The sequence below is a fragment of the Euprymna scolopes genome, chromosome 22, assembly GCF_053919585.1.
Source record: "Euprymna scolopes isolate OS-2025 chromosome 22, ASM5391958v1, whole genome shotgun sequence".
Classification (NCBI taxonomy): Eukaryota; Metazoa; Mollusca; class Cephalopoda; order Sepiida; family Sepiolidae; genus Euprymna; species Euprymna scolopes.
The window spans coordinates 78,827,625-78,846,329 of NC_136503.1; the positions used below are offsets into that span (position 1 = coordinate 78,827,625).

Genomic DNA, 18,705 nt, shown 5'->3' on the forward strand with positions numbered 1-18,705 from the left:
TAATGCAACTAGCCTGGGTGCCCGGCATTGCCCGGGTGTTTGGAGGTGTAAAAAAAAAGTGGTCGTAGGCAGGCAGGCAGGCTCGAACCTGTGATGCAAAGGCGGAAAAGAAAGTGAAAGAAAATCTGACGTCTTACCGCTACGTCATGACGTGAACGGAAGTATAATGCGTTCAAATTAAACGTAGTCAATCAAAAAGATGACTTGCAGAAATGAATGAAGGTCATTTTTAGGGGGGGGGGGAGCAGCTCCCCCCCAAAAAGGGGGCACCCTAGCAGTATCCAAATAAATAGTAATTGTTTCAGTATGAAGGGTTTCCTCTACATTAACCAAGGGCAAAATATGGGCTCTCTCTACCGTGCTAGAAAACTTCTAACACCCGAAAGTATCCTGTACCTCTATAAGGCCACTATTCGCCCATGTATGGAGTATTGCTGTCATATTTGGGCCGGTGCATCGGCTACTAGTCTCTCGCTCCTTGACAGGGTTCAAAAGAGAGTCGCAAATCTGATAGGCCCTAAACTGGCATCTAAACTTCAGCCTCTGTCCCATCGTCGAAACGTTGCATCCCTCTGCCTGTTCTACAAGTATTATAATGGTGAATGCTCTGAAGAACTGCAAGCACTTGTGCCCCCACGACGTGAACACCCTCGACAGACCCGACAAGCTGCAAAATCCCACCCCCACACTGTAGAGATCCCTAGATGTAAAAGATCTTTCTACTCCAGTAGTTTCTTCCCCAGAACTGCTAGACTTTGGAATTCCATTCCAGGTCACTGCTTCCCCAACTGTACTGACATGCATAAGTTCAAGTGCAACGTGAACCAACATCTCGCTGCTCTAATCCCTACATAGTACCCCAGTAGATGTTTCCCCTGATAGTAGCCCCCTACACCAAAGTGGCAATGTGCCTTGTTTGGGGTGAAAATGTAATAAAAAAAAAAAAAAAAAAAAAAAAAGAACAGACACTACCAGGTGGGAAGGGCAGGCGGTTGCGTTCAAATAGTTTTGCTTTATTATTATATACGAAAAAGCCAAACAAGCACTCGAGAAGACGCTATGGCGTGAATTTTTAAAACTCGATCAAAAAAAAAAAGATAGAGACAATGTCTATTTGCGAATGCGAGATATTATGATCTAGGAAATGTAAGAAAACTTCTCCCGGAATCTAAGCGACGCGAGAACCCCCAGCCAAAAAGTCTTTTGTGGAAATACACAAACGCACATACCCATTTTGCCTTTTATATTATAGACTAGCAGGGGTACCTGGTGTTGCCCGGGTGTTTGGACGTGTGTGTGTGTTGGGGGGGGGATCCAAACAAAATGGAAACGAAAGAATAAACGAAGTAATATCCCTGTTTAAATATTATAAAAAAAAAATGATGTTAAAGTTCTTAAAAAAATCGGAAAAACAAAACCCAAAAAACAGTAAAGATGATGGAAAAAAAAAACCCAACGTGTAAGCGAACGATGTTAAAACTTCTTTAAAAAATCGGGGGGAAAAAAAAACAAAATAAAAAGCGAATGTGATGGAAAAAAAAACAACCTTGTTTCAATATTAAAACTTTATAAATATAAAAAAAATAAAAAAATATTACATCATCGTTCGAACCTGCAAACTTAAGATAATGACGCTAGTCCTTTACCAACTTAGTTAAGAGCACATCAGCGAAATAGGGTCGGTTTTTAGAAAGTTTAAACTAATTCAAGAAAAAACCTTTTTTTGTGTATGCGTATTTGGCTATCTTCTCATGAAGGAACAATTTTTTGCTACCCCTTCCTGTAGAAAAGTGTCCCGTTGAGGGTGAAGGAATGAATATTTTAAACCAATTTTTCGATAAGGAATGAATATTTTAAACCAATTTTTCGATATTTGTCATCCGGAGGGCGGAGCTTCAAAATGATACCAATCTTGTGAAGATCTGTCGCCTGTGTCAAAAGTTTTTGCAAGACATATAAACACACACACACACACACACACACACACACACAAACACATTTTGCCGTTTATATATATAGACTAGCGGGGGTACCCAGCATTGCCCAGGTGTTTGGAGGTGTAAAAGAAAAAAAGGTTTTGGTAGGTAGGTAGGCTCGAACCTGAACCCTTGAGGTTAATAGACTGAGGACTTACCACCACACTACGATGGCAGAGAACTGTGAATGTGTGAAATAAAATCATTAAAAAGTGACAGGTGTGTGTTTAATGAAGTCAAACATCACACTACAGGGAATGAAATGCACTTAACGTTTATAAACACATAAATGGCAGGTGTGCACCGAATTTAATTCCACACTGAATTTTAACTGCAGGGTAGTTCTTTTGGGTTTGTTTTTACCCAACTTTGTCTGGTTTTGTTTCCCCAATGTGTTGAGGATGGGGCAAACCAACTCCCCCTTTATTAAGGGAGTGTCCAAATGAAAGCAATTGCCTGATATGACGGTGAAAACCGACATTGACCAAATGTCCATTGCTTTCTGGACGCTCTCGGCCAGTAGCCGAGAAATGCACTTTAGTTTCACATGTTTCGCTTTTATACAAAAAAGTCGAATCAACACAAGAGGGGCCGAAATAGCAAGAATTGTGTAAAAGTCGCTATAAATAAATCTAGATGCGACGTGCATTCACAAATCCTAGATATTATTATCTAGGGGGTATATAAACACTTCTAAGTGATAGTAACCCCCCCCCCCGAGAACCCCGTCGAAAAAAGCCTTTAGCGAACATACAGAAAAAATGCAGACACACACACACAAAAACACACACATTTTTGCTTTTATATATACAGACTAGCGTTAGTGCCCGGCGTTGCTCAGGTGTTTATCGGTGTAAAAGAAAAAAAAGTTTTGGTAGGGAGGTAGGCTCGAACCCAAAGCCTTGACATGAAGGTGGAAAAGAAAGGGAAAATAACTTGACTTCTTACTGCTCGGACATGACGGGACAGGAAGTGAAAAGCATTTTAATTTAACAATTAAAAAGTTAAGCAGCAGGTGCATAAATTTAATGAGATCAAACATCACACCTTAAACTTTGACTGCAAGCCAGTTTCTGAGTTTTCCTCAAGATGTTGGGGAAAACCAGCTCCCCATAAAAAGGAGAGTGTCCAAATGAATAGCAATTGTGTGATATGATGGGTTTTGGCCGCATGGATCAGAACTGATTGCTTTTCTGGACGTCCCGGGCATGAATGCCAGGGAGACTCATTTTGCTATAGATTCAGTTTCGCTTATATACGGAAAAGCCAAACAAACGCATGAAGAGTAAAAAATATCGCCAAAATAGCATGTAAAAGTCACCCAAATAAAAGATACACACAACCTCCTTTTGTGAATCATAGATATTATAATCTAGGTAGTATATAAAAGGTTCTAAGAAACAGTGACCTCCCCCCCAAAAAAGCCTTTGCCAGACATACACAAAATGTGCACACACTAACACACATTTTGCCTTTTATATATATAGATAGACTAGCGTGGGTACCCAGTGTTGCCAGGTGTTTGTTGGTGTAAAAGAAAAAAAAAAGGTTTTGGTAGAGAGGTAGGCTCGAATCAGAAGCCTTGACGTGAAGATGGAAAAGAAAGGGGGAAAAAATCTGACTCCTTACCACTCGGCCATGACGGGACAGGAACTGAAAAGCATTTTAACTTAACGATTAAAAAGTTAAGTGAGAGGTGCTTAAATTTAATGAGATCAACCATCCCATAATAGGGGAATGAAATCCCACACTTAAATTTGCAGTTTTCCCAAGATGTTGGGGAAAACCAGCTCCCCTAAAAAGGGGTGGGTGTCCAAATGAATAGCAATTTTTTTTTTTTACATAGGCATCACCACATTATCAAGGCCAAGAGGCCACTCAAGGATAAGGGTTGAAGAGTGTAAAGTAGAAATTGGACAATTTAGTAATCATTAGTAATGAAAATTCGGTAAATTTGATAACTTATATGGAACGGTTCCCCAGCAGTGATCAAAGCTGATTGCTTTTCTGGACATCCCGACACAAGTGCCAGGGGCTTCGTTTTGCTACAGGTTCAGTTTCGCTTTTATATTGAAAAGCCAAACAAACACGCTGAGAGTAAAAAATATCACGAAAATAGCGTGTAAAAGTCGTCCAAATAAAAGATACACCCAACGTTGTTTCGTAAATCATAGATATTATAATCTAGGTAGTATATAAAAGGTTCTAAGAAACAGAGACCCCCCCGCCCCCAAGTGCCCTTCCCCCAAAAGCCTTAACCGGGCATACAAAAAAATGTGCACACGCTAACACACATTTTGCCTTTTATATATATCGATGAAGGTCTTCAAAAAATAGTATGTGTTTGCAGCATATTTTTCTTTTACATGGGACTCTCCACTTATCATTGCCCAAAAGCCACTTGAGTATAAAGGTTAATGAGTATACAGTAGGCCAACAGAACACATTTCCACAAGTGGGCAGTTCTAGGAAAGAAGCTTTGTTCATGGAATTTGCGTTTAGATTTAGGCACAGATAGAAAGTGGATGGAAATGACTAATAGTGGCTGTAGCTAGACAAGTGTTTTGCGAAAGTTTGGCAAGAGAAGGTCATATATTGAAATTATTGCCAATTTTTAAAATAAATTGAGCATTAACAATCATAAATGCCTTGTTTTTAGCATAACTGAGTTACTTCCTGTTGTGGTGTTAGTTGAGAAAGACACAATAACAATCAAATAAATATGTATTAACAAAAATACATAAAAGAGGTAATTGAGTAGCTGGAGTAGTAGTGATAACCATATTCTCCGTATTTCTGTCTCTGACTCCTCTTAGTAAACCGGTTCTCGTTACCCGGAAGTGACGTCATGGAATAGTTCATTATTCCAAGTAGTTGGGGTGCGTCCCCGACACTTCCCTGGTTATTATGTCACTTATACCCAAATAAATATGGTGAGGGTCTTTTACGATAAAGATTGAAAACTCATTTTTTTATTTTTTTTTTTTTTAATAATGCGGTAATATTTAAGTACTTCTGACATGTCATTTAAGAAGATATTATTACTTTTAATTGAAATTGACACAAAAAGTCAACAGATACCACTGGGTTTTTTTTTTTTAATCGATTTTTTCGTTTTCCTAATTTCACTATTATAGTGTACCTATTTACTATGCCTCCCCACGGGACAGAGTTAGACACCAGGTCCAAGTTAACGTGGAGAAAAGGTACAAAAATAAAAATTGTCTCAGTCGTGAAGGATTTCTCCTCCACCGAAAGAGAACAAGAAATAGAAGTGCAGCATCTGAAGAACAGATACTACACTTTGATTTTGTACCGAATAGTGTAGTTGCACCCAAAGGTCCATATAAAATTTCAGCCAGATTGGTCTAGTAGTTTCTAAGAAAAAGTGGAAAGGACAAACAGACAGACATACTAAGAGAAATATTTACATATTATAAAATATAGATCTTTACATCAAGTAACAGCTTATCATAAGGTCCATACAAAATTTCAGCTAGATTGTTTCCGATAAACTTTCTAGCATAAATGTGATATTGTGATGACTAAACCTTTCTAATCCATATTAATCCATATCAATCCGTAAATGTGCATGGAACGAATACCACAGTACTTAGTTCGCTGCACTTTATCATATAAAATTTCAACCAGATTGGTGTAGCAGTTGCTAAGAAAAAGTGGAAAGGACAGACAGACATACTAAGAGAAATATACTATAGATGTAGGCGCACTCTATCCTGCCTTGATAGAGTTCAAAACCGGCTTTAAAACCTAGTAGGTGATGCCCTTTTCTCTTTCCTGCAACCTCTTTCGCGAGTCTGTCTCTGCTCTATCGCTATTTTCATCGCAAGTACTCGACTGAACTCCAATCTATGGTCCACACTTCGCAAACTTCCATAAAAACACTCACCTAACTACAAACACAACGATTTCCCCCACTCTCTATCTGTGCCTAAATCTAAACGTAGATTCCATAAACAAAGCTTCTTTCCCGGAACTGCTCATCTTCAAATCCTATATAACCGTTCTTGTTGAGCTGTCTCCATAAATAATCAAATTTTACCCAATCTACAAGTGATTACTACACTACCACCTTACATTCATTAACCCTTATTCTCGAGTGGACTCCGTGTCCTGTTAAGTGGTGAATCCCCCCCCCCTCCTCCAAAAAAAAAACGCAAGAGAAAATGATTGAAAAAAGAAAGTGATTATGGATTTATATTCTAGTAAAATTGCACTCAAGTGAACTCAGCAATAACTGATCTTATCTCATGAAAAAAAAAAATATTTCTTTGTTAAAGATATCTTCGTCTTCCATGGGAATTATAAACCCTCAACAGAAAATAGCATACTGTCTCCCCCCCCCCGCCTCCGAAATTATAAGACGTATCCCACTTCACTTGATTCTATGTCAATTTTCATAAAGTAGTTTAAATAAATAAATAAATACAACAGATTTTTTTTACATTCATCGCTCCTATATTAACATCAAAACGTGTTACTGTTATTTACATTAATAAAAAAATAATGTTTTTTGAATTATCCAATGTATTCTGTATCGTTTTCACTGGTCACCATATTTGTTTCATACGCGTGCAAAAATTAAATATTCGAAACAAAAAAAAAAAAAACTGAAAAAAAAAATTTGTCCGAGCAAAATCTTTGTAAATATCAGGTGACGATAACCATAAATATTTTATATAAAATAATCAGGAAAGGGCAAATTTCAAGCTAAATTTTTTAAAAAAATCCTTTTTTTAAAAAAAAAAAAAAAAAAGGCTAATTTGGCTTAACTGTATCGGGTGATTCTAAAATGGGTGATCGATTTACTAGAACGTTGTATTAGAAACTGAGCACCCCTACAAATATTTTAATATTGACATTTTTGTGCGTTTATTTTGACAATCTGCTAGATTAGTGTTCATTTGATAATAATCTACTGAAAAAAAATGAAAAAAAAAAGACAAAAATAGAAAATATAGTTTGAGGTCTTGCTTGTACATGTCGACTCAAAATTTAATGAGATTGGCCTAGTAGTTTCCAAGAAAAAGTGAAACTGAGAGACAGAAGAGGAGAAATATATATATATAATGATTATAAAGAGCTTTATTTATATAAACACTTTTTATATACACATTTGCAAAATATGCTTCAGTCATTTATATGTGTAACCATATAAATAAAAAGAATCTTTATAACCATTAAACACCGCTATGTATAATTGAGCACTTTTATATAAGCACGGTAAGGATTTTATGGAGTTTTTACCCTGTAAATGCAAACTTAAATAGCTGTCCAGACCTGGCATTGCCGAGGAATTTTTTTTTTTTTTTTCAGCCTTTTGGGAACATTAATTAGTATTGGTAGTAGACAGGCATACAAGTTTTCAGAAGAAGAAAAAACGTCTACGTTTGATTTCGTCATAAGTTTTTATACTGAAAACACTTTAATAAAAATGTTGATTGAAATCAAGTAGCATTCATTTGTTTGTTTTTTTTTTTGTTTTTTTTATTAATTTCGTCTTTCAGGACGCTTCATCACCAAATCTACACACATTCTCTAGTTCTCTCGATCTCGTATGACAGTTTGCAGGTCCTGAACACTTTCAAATCCTGTTTCCTGTAGCAGGTTGTCCATGTAGGTCATTCTTCTTCTACCACGGTTTGGGTGTCCATCTGTCGGTATGCGGAGAAATAGCTTGCTGGCTTCCTCTTCGCTGTGTCCGGCTACTCTCACTATTGCAGTGACCAGCTACTCTCACCCTTCTCTGCTGTACTTTCAGCGATACTGGTGGTAGGTCGCAATAAAGCTGTTGGTTTGCTGCGTGGCTCCTCCATGATGTATTTAGGGGCATCCTGAGCATCCATGTGTAACAGCCATCCAGTCTCTTCTTCAGCATATTTGTAAGAGTCCATGCCTCAGCACCATAGAGAAGGATTGTTTCTACTGTGGCAACAAAGAGTCCTACTTTCAACTTTTCTGAGAGAGTGGATGACCATATCTTCCTCAACTTGCAACATGCATTCAATGCCAGTGCTTTTCTCACTTCAAAATCCTTTACAGTGCTCTCACACGACTTCAGTTCTTTCGATCTTGCATGACAATTTACAGGTCCTGAACACTTTTCAATCTTATGTCAGGTTGTCAATGTAGGTCATTCTTCTTCTACTATGGTTTGGGTGTCCATCTATTGGTATCCAGAGAACTAGCTTGCTGACTTCCTCTTCACTGCGTCTCACACAATGACGGCATTCAAGTAAACTAATAAAAATCATAATTAAATGTAAAATTAACACTACTTAAAGAAATGAAACAAATGTTGAGTTTTCTCTCTGACTGGGACGCCATATGCAACTCCTTAATTTAATTAGTATTTCAATTAGCAAAAGAGTAAACTGGCTTACTTGTCTATGAAAGAATCAGAACGCAATTTTAAGGTAATATTTTTGATATGACATCATGTCACCAAATGTGGAAGTGAACTTTCCATTTTTTTTTTTTCAAGGAAATCCTGTTTTGCAGCTCGAAAAACTTTGAAAAAAGAATGGGAAAGATTGGAATCAGATAGAAGATACAACAGATAGAAATAATGAAGACCGCAGAAATATTAAGGAAACCCCTTGAATGTGGAGATTAACAGGCATGAACTACGGACAAAAATTAGACACAGAAACAGCTACAAATGTAAAAACGCAAAGGAACATCACAAGGAATCATAAAAACTGAAACTGTATAATTGTAAGATACTGCCCCCCCCCACTTTTTTTTTGTGTGTGTGTGTGTGTGTGTGTGTGTGTGTGTGTGTGTGTGTGACCGACCGACCGACCGACCGACCGACCATAAACGGGCACCACACCAAATAATGAAGGATGGAAAGACCGAGAAGAGAAAGCACTAGTCAGACCTCCAGTAGCTGAGTGCAAAAAGGACTGGGATCTTGGGGAGGCTTATTGCCACACAAATCCCAGTGAAGGTCACTGCCAACAAGAAACCATAAGTAAGCAGCTGTTGCGATAATGCAAATTCTTTTGCAAAAAGGTGGAGAGTACTGGAAGTCTGGGGAGATTTGTTGTCACTCAGACTCCAGAGAACATCACAAGTTGTTCTCAGAGAGCAATCTTTGATGATGGCTTGTATGACTACTCCTAGTGAATAAATAATAATAATTCTGATATCGTTTATCAACGTCTCCCTGATAAGAGATGAGATTCATTTCCAGAGGATTTCCTTCAATCCCGGCTCCAAACTAAGAGCTTCAAAGATCAAAAGGTTTTCCTAAGGATGTTGGTATAATAATAATAATAATATGTAGATTCTGTGGACAAAGAGAGGAAACAATAAACCACATATTAAGCGAATGCCTTCCATAGTTGTTGTCGTTTTGGCCAAAACGTGGTGAGACGACAACTATGGAAGTGAATGCAGTCAAGAGATTCAAAGTTCCTATCATGTCGCGGTTACCACCTGACGAAGGCCAGAGGAATAGTTGGCCGAAACGTCGTGAAACAACTAAGAAAAAGATCAGGATAATAGTCAGCAATAAATAAAATTAATGATTTGTTCAGTTTGGGTTTGATTCATAGATTTTGCTTGATTGGGAAATGTTTGTAAAATTTTACATTGTTTTGACACCAAAAATAAAATAAATGTTAATTTGGATTATTCCACGTTTTAAATTTTAAATCTGTTTTTCATATTTGTTACTTTTTCATAGTCATAATAATACGTGTGTGTGTGTGTGTTAATTTTCAGAATGTGAGAGTTATATATAATTATTTCCACAGCCAAACACCGCTGTAGCCCACAAGAGCCATGACAGCCAACAAACTGGAAGTCCAAGACTCGAGTTTCGCCCTCATTTGGGCTAATCAGTTAGACATATCAAATGAGGGCAAAACTCGAGTCTTGGACTTTCGGATTGTTGGCTATCATTGTTGGCTATCATTGTTGGCTATCATAGCTCTTGTGGGCCACGGCGGTGTCTGGATGTGGAAATAATCACACATATATATATACTAGCAAAAGTACCCGTGATTGACTGGGTTCAAAAACGGCCTACAGAAAATGGACTGATTTATGAAAGTATGATAGGTTATGAAAAGGAAGGGTTGTAAAGAGATAGCTTCGAATTTGGGAGTATCAAAAATAATTCACATGACCTCTTTTGAACATTATTGCTAGGAATGAACGCTGTCTATACTACAAATTTCCAGTTTTTTTTTTTTTCAACGCCTTTCATTTTCATTTAAACTTTTTGTGACGAAGAGCGGAGAACCACTTGAAATATAAAAAATAAAATATTAAGCCTTGTTGATCTTCACTCTATGGCAAAATCTACAATTTAGCAGTTTCTTTCCTTCTTGTTAATTATTATGATGTCTGGTCTTCTAGCTTGGATGAGTTTATCTGTTTGTACCTCCATGTGCCAAAGGATTTTGTGGCTTTTTGTTTACCAGTAGTTTCCAGTTAGTGTTTGAAACATTTTCCCACATGTTTGAGGTGTAGTTGTCTGCAGAGCTCCCAGTACACTGGCTTGCCTATGCAGTCGTGCCTGTCTTTATATCCCTTTTATGCTAGTTTGCTGCATTCACTTATAATGTGGTTTATCATTTCATCTCTTTATCCACAGAGTATACAGTTAGTACTTTCCTGTGTTTTATCTATTTTAGCTTTAATGTGGTTTGTTCTAATCACATTGTTCTGTGCAGCTGTCAGTTGAGATTCTGTTTCTCTGTTCATGTGTCCTTTTCTTAGCCACATCCAGGTGTTTTAATGATTCTCTTCTCTTGTCATTCTCATGAATTGTCCATGTAGCTCTCTTTCTTCCTACTTTTCTTTTCTTGTCTTTTTTATTTCTGGTTTCATCATTTCTTGCGTTGTTCTTCTTTGTAGTGTCTCTCGCTGTAGTGATCGGTCTTTCTCATGTACTTTTCCAAGTTTTTTTTTTTTTTTTTTTTGCACTTTCTAGATATTCTTCTGCATTTATTAGTCCTCTTTCCCTTTCATTCCTTTTCATGTAGGTATGGTCAATAACATCTTTTGAGTGTAATGCATTGTGCATTATCATTAGTTTCCTTGTCTTCTGATCAAGATGCCTTTGTTCTTCTTTAGTCCAGCCTATGAATGGTTCATAGTACCTTATTAGCGATACTGCCCAAATGTTTATTCCCTTAATTAGATTTCTGCTGTATAGTTTTGTTTCAAAGAGTTTCCTTGTTCTTCTCGGATACTGTTTTCCAATGTTCTCTTTTATTTCTCTAGATTTGATTTTATCTGCTTCTAGAAGACCTAAATATTTGTAAGTGTCATCTTCATCAAGTACCCTCATCTCTTCTTCGTTGTGCAGTTCCATATTATTATTATTATTATTATTACTACTACTACTATTATTATTATTATTATTTTACCTTAAATTGCAAATTTTCTTTTTCAACTTTTCTTTCACAGTAAAGACTGTAAGCTTGACTATATTTAAAATTATTTTCAGTCAGTAATATATCTCCACATGAGCAACAGAAGACGAATAGCAATAGTATACTATATAGTATATTTACTAGTGATGGGACTATATAGTATATACTATAGTATATTTACTAGTGATAGGACTATATAGTATATACTATCGTATATTTACTAGTGATGGGACTATATAGTATATACTATAGTATATTTACTAGTGATAGGACTATATAGTATATACTATAGTATATTTACTAGTGATAGGACTATATAGTATATACTATAGTATATTTACTAGTGATGGGACTATATAGTATATACTATAGTATATTTACTAGTGATGGGACTATATAGTATATACTATAGCATATTTACTAGTGATAGGACTATAAAGTATATACTATAGTATATTTACTAGTGATAGGACTATATAGTATATACTATAGTATATTTACTAGTGATGGGACTATATAGTATATACTATAGTATATTTACTAGTGATAGGACTATATAGTATATACTATAGTATATTTACTAGTGATAGGACTATATAGTATATACTATAGTATATTTACTAGTGATAGGACTATATAGTATATACTATAGTATATTTACTAGTGATGGGACTATATAGTATATACTATAGTATATTTACTAGTGATGGGACTATATAGTATATACTATAGTATATTTACTAGTGATAGGACTATATAGTATATACTATAGTATATTTACTAGTGATAGGACTATATAGTATATACTATAGTATATTTACTAGTGATGGGACTATATAGTATATACTATAGTATATTTACTAGTGATAGGACTATATAGTATATACTATAGTATATTTACTAGTGATAGGACTATATAGTATATACTATAGTATATTTACTAGTGATAGGACTATATAGTATATACTATAGTATATTTACTAGTGATAGGACTATATAGTATATACTATAGTATATTTACTAGTGATGGGACTATATAGTATATACTATAGTATATTTACTAGTGATAGGACTATATAGTATATACTATAGTATATTTACTAGTGATGGGACTATATAGTATATACTATAGTATATTTACTAGTGATGGGACTATATAGTATATACTATAGTATATTTACTAGTGATAGGACTATATAGTATATACTATAGTATATTTACTAGTGATAGGACTATATAGTATATACTATAGTATATTTACTAGTGATAGGACTATATAGTATATACTATAGTATATTTACTAGTGATGGGACTATATAGTATATACTATAGTATATTTACTAGTGATAGGACTATATAGTATATACTATAGTATATTTACTAGTGATGGGACTATATAGTATATACTATAGTATATTTACTAGTGATGGGACTATATAGTATATACTATAGTATATTTACTAGTGATAGGACTATATAGTATATACTATAGTATATTTACTAGTGATGGGACTATATAGTATATACTATAGTATATTTACTAGTGATGGGACTATATAGTATATACTATAGTATATTTACTAGTGATAGGACTATATAGTATATACTATAGTATATTTACTAGTGATAGGACTATATAGTATATACTATAGTATATTTACTAGTGATGGGACTATATAGTATATACTATAGTATATTTACTAGTGATGGGACTATATAGTATATACTATAGTATATTTACTAGTGATGGGACTATATAGTATATACTATAGTATATTTACTAGTGATGGGACTATATAGTATATACTATAGTATATTTACTAGTGATGGGACTATATAGTATATACTATAGTATATTTACTAGTGATAGGACTATATAGTATATACTATAGTATATTTACTAGTGATGGGACTATATAGTATATACTATAGTATATTTACTAGTGATAGGACTATATAGTATATACTATAGTATATTTACTAGTGATAGGACTATATAGTATATACTATAGTATATTTACTAGTGATAGGACTATATAGTATATACTATAGTATATTTACTAGTGATAGGACTATATAGTATATACTATAGTATATTTACTAGTGATGGGACTATATAGTATATACTATAGTATATTTACTAGTGATAGGACTATATAGTATATACTATAGTATATTTACTAGTGATAGGACTATATAGTATATACTATAGTATATTTACTAGTGATAGGACTACATAGTATATACTATAGTATATTTACTAGTGATAGGACTACATAGTATATACTATAGTATATTTACTAGTGATAGGACTATATAGTATATACTATAGTATATTTACTAGTGATGGGACTATATAGTATATACTATAGTATATTTACTAGTGATAGGACTATATAGTATATACTATAGTATATTTACTAGTGATGGGACTATATAGTATATACTATAGTATATTTACTAGTGATGGGACTATATAGTATATACTATCGTATATTTACTAGTGATAGGACTATATAGTATATACTATAGTATATTTACTAGTGATGGGACTATATAGTATATACTATAGTATATTTACTAGTGATGGGACTATATAGTATATACTATAGTATATTTACTAGTGATAGGACTATATAGTATATACTATAGTATATTTACTAGTGATAGGACTATATAGTATATACTATAGTATATTTACTAGTGATAGGACTATATAGTATATACTATAGTATATTTACTAGTGATGGGACTATATAGTATATACTATAGTATATTTACTAGTGATAGGACTATATAGTATATACTATAGTATATTTACTAGTGATAGGACTATATAGTATATACTATAGTATATTTACTAGTGATGGGACTATATAGTATATACTATAGTATATTTACTAGTGATTGGACTATATAGTATATACTATCGTATATTTACTAGTGATGGGAAGATTCCAATATCTTTCCCAAGTCTAATATAATTACCGATTCTGTTTTGAATTTCCAATTGATACAATTACTGACTCCAATACAATTACTGATTCCGATTCTTTTTAAATCTAATGATTAAATATTTTGCTATAAAGTTGTTTTTCATTTTTTGAAGGGAGGGGGGATATCATACCTGTGCAATATGCAAATACATTTGGCGGTATCTATAGATTTACTGGTAGTTCAGATTATATAAATATGTATTATTTTTTTTATTAGTACCAGTAATGGAAACTGAAACAAAGTTAAAAATGAAATAATTAAAAGAATCGTTTTGGGAATTGGAAAATAGGCAAAAAAAATTTTGATACTGATTTCAGAAGTTCAGATTTTTCCCATTCCTGATTCCGATTAATCGTCCCAACATTAATATTTACACAGCATTCCTTCCTTTAATCATATTTCATCAAATATTATAGGCAATTTATATCTACATACTCTAGTTCTAATCTGTTCTAGTTTCCTAATAATTTTGTGTTTTGTTTTTTTGTTTTTTGTTTCTGAAAAGAACTGGCCGACGAATCTACCTCAATCACCTTTACCCCGAGTACTTTCTGATTCATCCAGATCCATCATCAGGAGCGATTTTTAGTAAATGCTAGGATATTTATATGATCCCCCCCCCCAGGAAATTTTATGTTATTAGGTGCTATGCTACTGTTAGAGGCATTTAAGAATATTCTCACTATTATCAAAACTTATTTTGTTGTTTTTTTTTTTTAGTTTTGATAATTAGAGCTTCTAGTATATGATTTTTTTTGTTTTGCTTGTTAGTATCTGTTGAAGGTCGACTGAACACATAGAATAAATAACTACAACACAGAAGTAAAGTACAACAGATATGTTGAAAGCAAGAAAGTATATACAAATATTCACATAGCGTCCATTGGTATAGTCATGGGGAGACCGTCCCTGGAGAAGGTGTCCGCTGAGTATTCGTCGACTCTCGATCTCGAATCTCTCTGAGTCCCTCGCTGAGTCTCTCGTTGGGTCTCTCCCGTCTTTATGGTACCGACCATATTTATATAGTTGGCACTCCCCATATGCTAATTATGTAAATCCTACCACAACAGTATCGTATTAAAAAATAGAAGTCTTATCTACTAGAAGTTTCCAAAATTGGGATACGTCGGCCAGTTCTTGTTGATTAGAAAACTTGAACAGATCAGAACTAAAGTATGTAAAGAGAAATTGTCTACAATATCTAAAGAAATATATGTATACATCTAATAAGTTATGAAAATATTTGACAATTCAGCTAGAATTTTATCCTGGTGATTCCCTACGGGTATGAACCACAGAAGATTCTGTGTAGCTTAATTGCAAGATATTTTCATAAAAATGAATACTCTCATTGAATCTTGACGTATGAAGTGCAGTCAACTAAGTTGTCCAAAATCCACACAGATGCTTTGTTTATAATGGTGAAAGTTTTGTGTCGAACCATCCATACTTTTTGGAACCACTGCAAAACTCAGCCGGTGCAAATGATTGCAGAGACAGCAGACCTCATGTTTTATATAAGAATTTTCCTTCTACTAAATGCATGTTTTAATGAAGACTAAGGGATCATTTATCCCGGTGGTTTTAAACGTGCCCCCTGATACTAACTTAGAAATTTCTATGTCCCGGTGTTGTACCTAGTATTCCCAAATGGTCACACATCCGGTACTTAACCTTAAAGGCCAAATACTTTTTTTTTATTTAAAAATTATTAAAACGAACTTCTTAATATACTCAGTGATTATGTGAGCAAATAAATAAAGGTTAACTAATTTGAATATTCTTTGAAAAAAGAACTTTCATTAATTAATTATTCATTTTTTATGGTTTCTTATTAAATGATTGGTTTCATTTAACTATTAACCTTAGTTCTATTTATGTATATTTTCTATGACGTTTCTGAATTTTTGAGATGAGGATTGGTTATGCTCAATTATGAAATATGATAATTTTGTAGTTTACAGTTTAAGTCATCTCTTTTTGGCTTAACATTTATTGGTATATGAACGATTACTGAATTATATAAACCTAGTAAAATTCGGAATACTACAAATAAGACTATATATATATATATATGAAACGCAGAATATTCAGTGTAGCTAATCGCGATATATATTTTATAAATTACTATATATATATATATATATATATATATATATATATATATATATAGAGAGAGAGAGAGAGAGAGAGAGAGAGAGAGAGAGATAGTGAGAATTTGGACCTGTGGAACAAACTCAATTTGTTTTTTAGCCGGTAAAAATAGTTACTAACAGATCAAAATTAAAAAAAAAAACATTGACATTGACAGAAGTGAGTCGACTAAACATGTTACTTCTCTACATGCTCAAATATACAGCAGTTATAAGTTAAACAATGTTATTTTTTATAATCTTTGCATATATATATATATATATATATATATATATATATGGATTTAGGTTATATACCTTGTCTCTGCTTGTGTGGAACGGTTTCTATCAAACTACTCTGTCAATTTTTGGTCTACAAACTTGAAACTTGATATATGGACTATTTGGACCTGTAGAATCACATTAGATTTGTTTTTTAGCTGATAAAAAAGCTGCTAAAGGGTAAAAATGAAAAATTGAAACTTGGAAGTGCTTCTCTATGCATGCACAAATATGCATTTCTGCATTAAAGTTAATTTCTAAAGTTTTGATCTCCATCTGTCATTAGTTCAAATGGTAAGGAATAACGTTTGAGTGCTAAATTATTGGTTTCAATTCTAGCTGATGGCACCCAAGTCATTTTTTTTTTTTAACTTTTGAAACCGCTACTATATATTGGGTACAATATAATAATTAATTGAGAATTGGTCCTATAATGATAAATATGGAATCTGCATGAATTAAAATATCATATTTAAACATATTTCATAATCAGACAATGCCAGGCATATCAGCAATTGCTATAACAATTATTTTGCTAAAATCTTTCCTCTGATGAAAAGATGCATTCTTTGAAATTCCACGGATTAAGGAATTCTTAATATTTCTTTTGGAGTATCTTGTTGGATAATAAATTCTTGTAAATAATAATTTAGAGTTTTTAACTGTGTTCTTTTATGACAAGCTCTATTTTTTATTTTGGTTGTATTGAGCTTTTTTTTATCTGGTTGGGATTACTATATAAATATTAATGTTTACAGAAGCTTTTGGCTTGTAAACTAAATTTTTACTTCTTGACACACACACACACACACACACATATATATATATATGTGCACACACACACACACACACAAACACGTGCACACATACACGTACACCAATTCAACAATGATGTAATATCTGTTAGTTATATAATTAAATTAATTTTAGAATGCCATCTCCTGAGTCAATTATTTTGGGGGCAATTATTTTTATAAAGGGTATCATACACGCAGACACACATACTGACTGTCAGTTATGTTTCAGCAGTAATTATTTATGGAAAACAGTCAGTAATTTTCGGAGTGGGGAGGCGGTGCAATCAGTCAATCTTTATAAAATTATCAAAGAAAATCTTATTCTTATATTCAAAATTTTTTTTTTAAATATTTTTAAAAGAAGTGAAAACAATGAATTATTATCTTGAAATTTATTGCCTTGTTTTTTTTTTTTAAATAACTGAAACTGAAAAGGATGTGGGTCACATAAAAGAAATACTTTCAGCCAGTGGCCTTGTATCACACAAAGAGGAGGGAAGCGGTATAATTAATCTAAAAGGTTGCAGACGATGGGGGAAAAAAGCTCTTAAATGGCCTAAGTGAGATGCAAGCAAACTTGTAACATCTCAGTTTTTCTGATGATGTAGGGAAATGGCATGGTTGTAGCCCGAAGGATTAGGGGTGTGTTTGAATTGACGACAGAATTGATCGTGACTCTTTCTATTGAGGCTTAAGGCACTCAGATTGGGGCCAGCTTTGCATTACAGTTACCTATGTTGGTTTTTGGACATGTTGGATAAACAGACGTACACATTAATTCAGGATTATTTTCATGATATGTGCTCGACTGAGCTCCAATCTATGGCGCGCCCTATCCAGCCTTAAAAGAGTTTAAAACTGGCTTCAAAACTTAGGCAAGTTTTAAACTCTATCAAGCGATAAAAAACCGTGCAATTAAGTGGCGATCGACCGTGGTTCATTTGTAATATATGAGAATGCAGATACTAATGAGTTCGATCCTGAACTGTGCTGACAACGGCTAAAAGCCAGAAACACACGTGTCCATGGGTATACTTTTATGCACAAAAAATAATATTTGATAATATATATATATATGCATATATATATGCATATATATATATATATA

General features: G+C 33.7%; 1 protein-coding gene across 2 annotated transcripts in view; it reads right to left on the reverse strand.

Annotated features, from left to right (window-relative positions):
• LOC145243478 (clavesin-1-like) overlaps positions 1–18,705 on the reverse strand; it is a 173,038-nt gene that overhangs the window by 124,938 nt on the left and 29,395 nt on the right. The gene's annotated exons all lie outside the window — the stretch shown is intronic.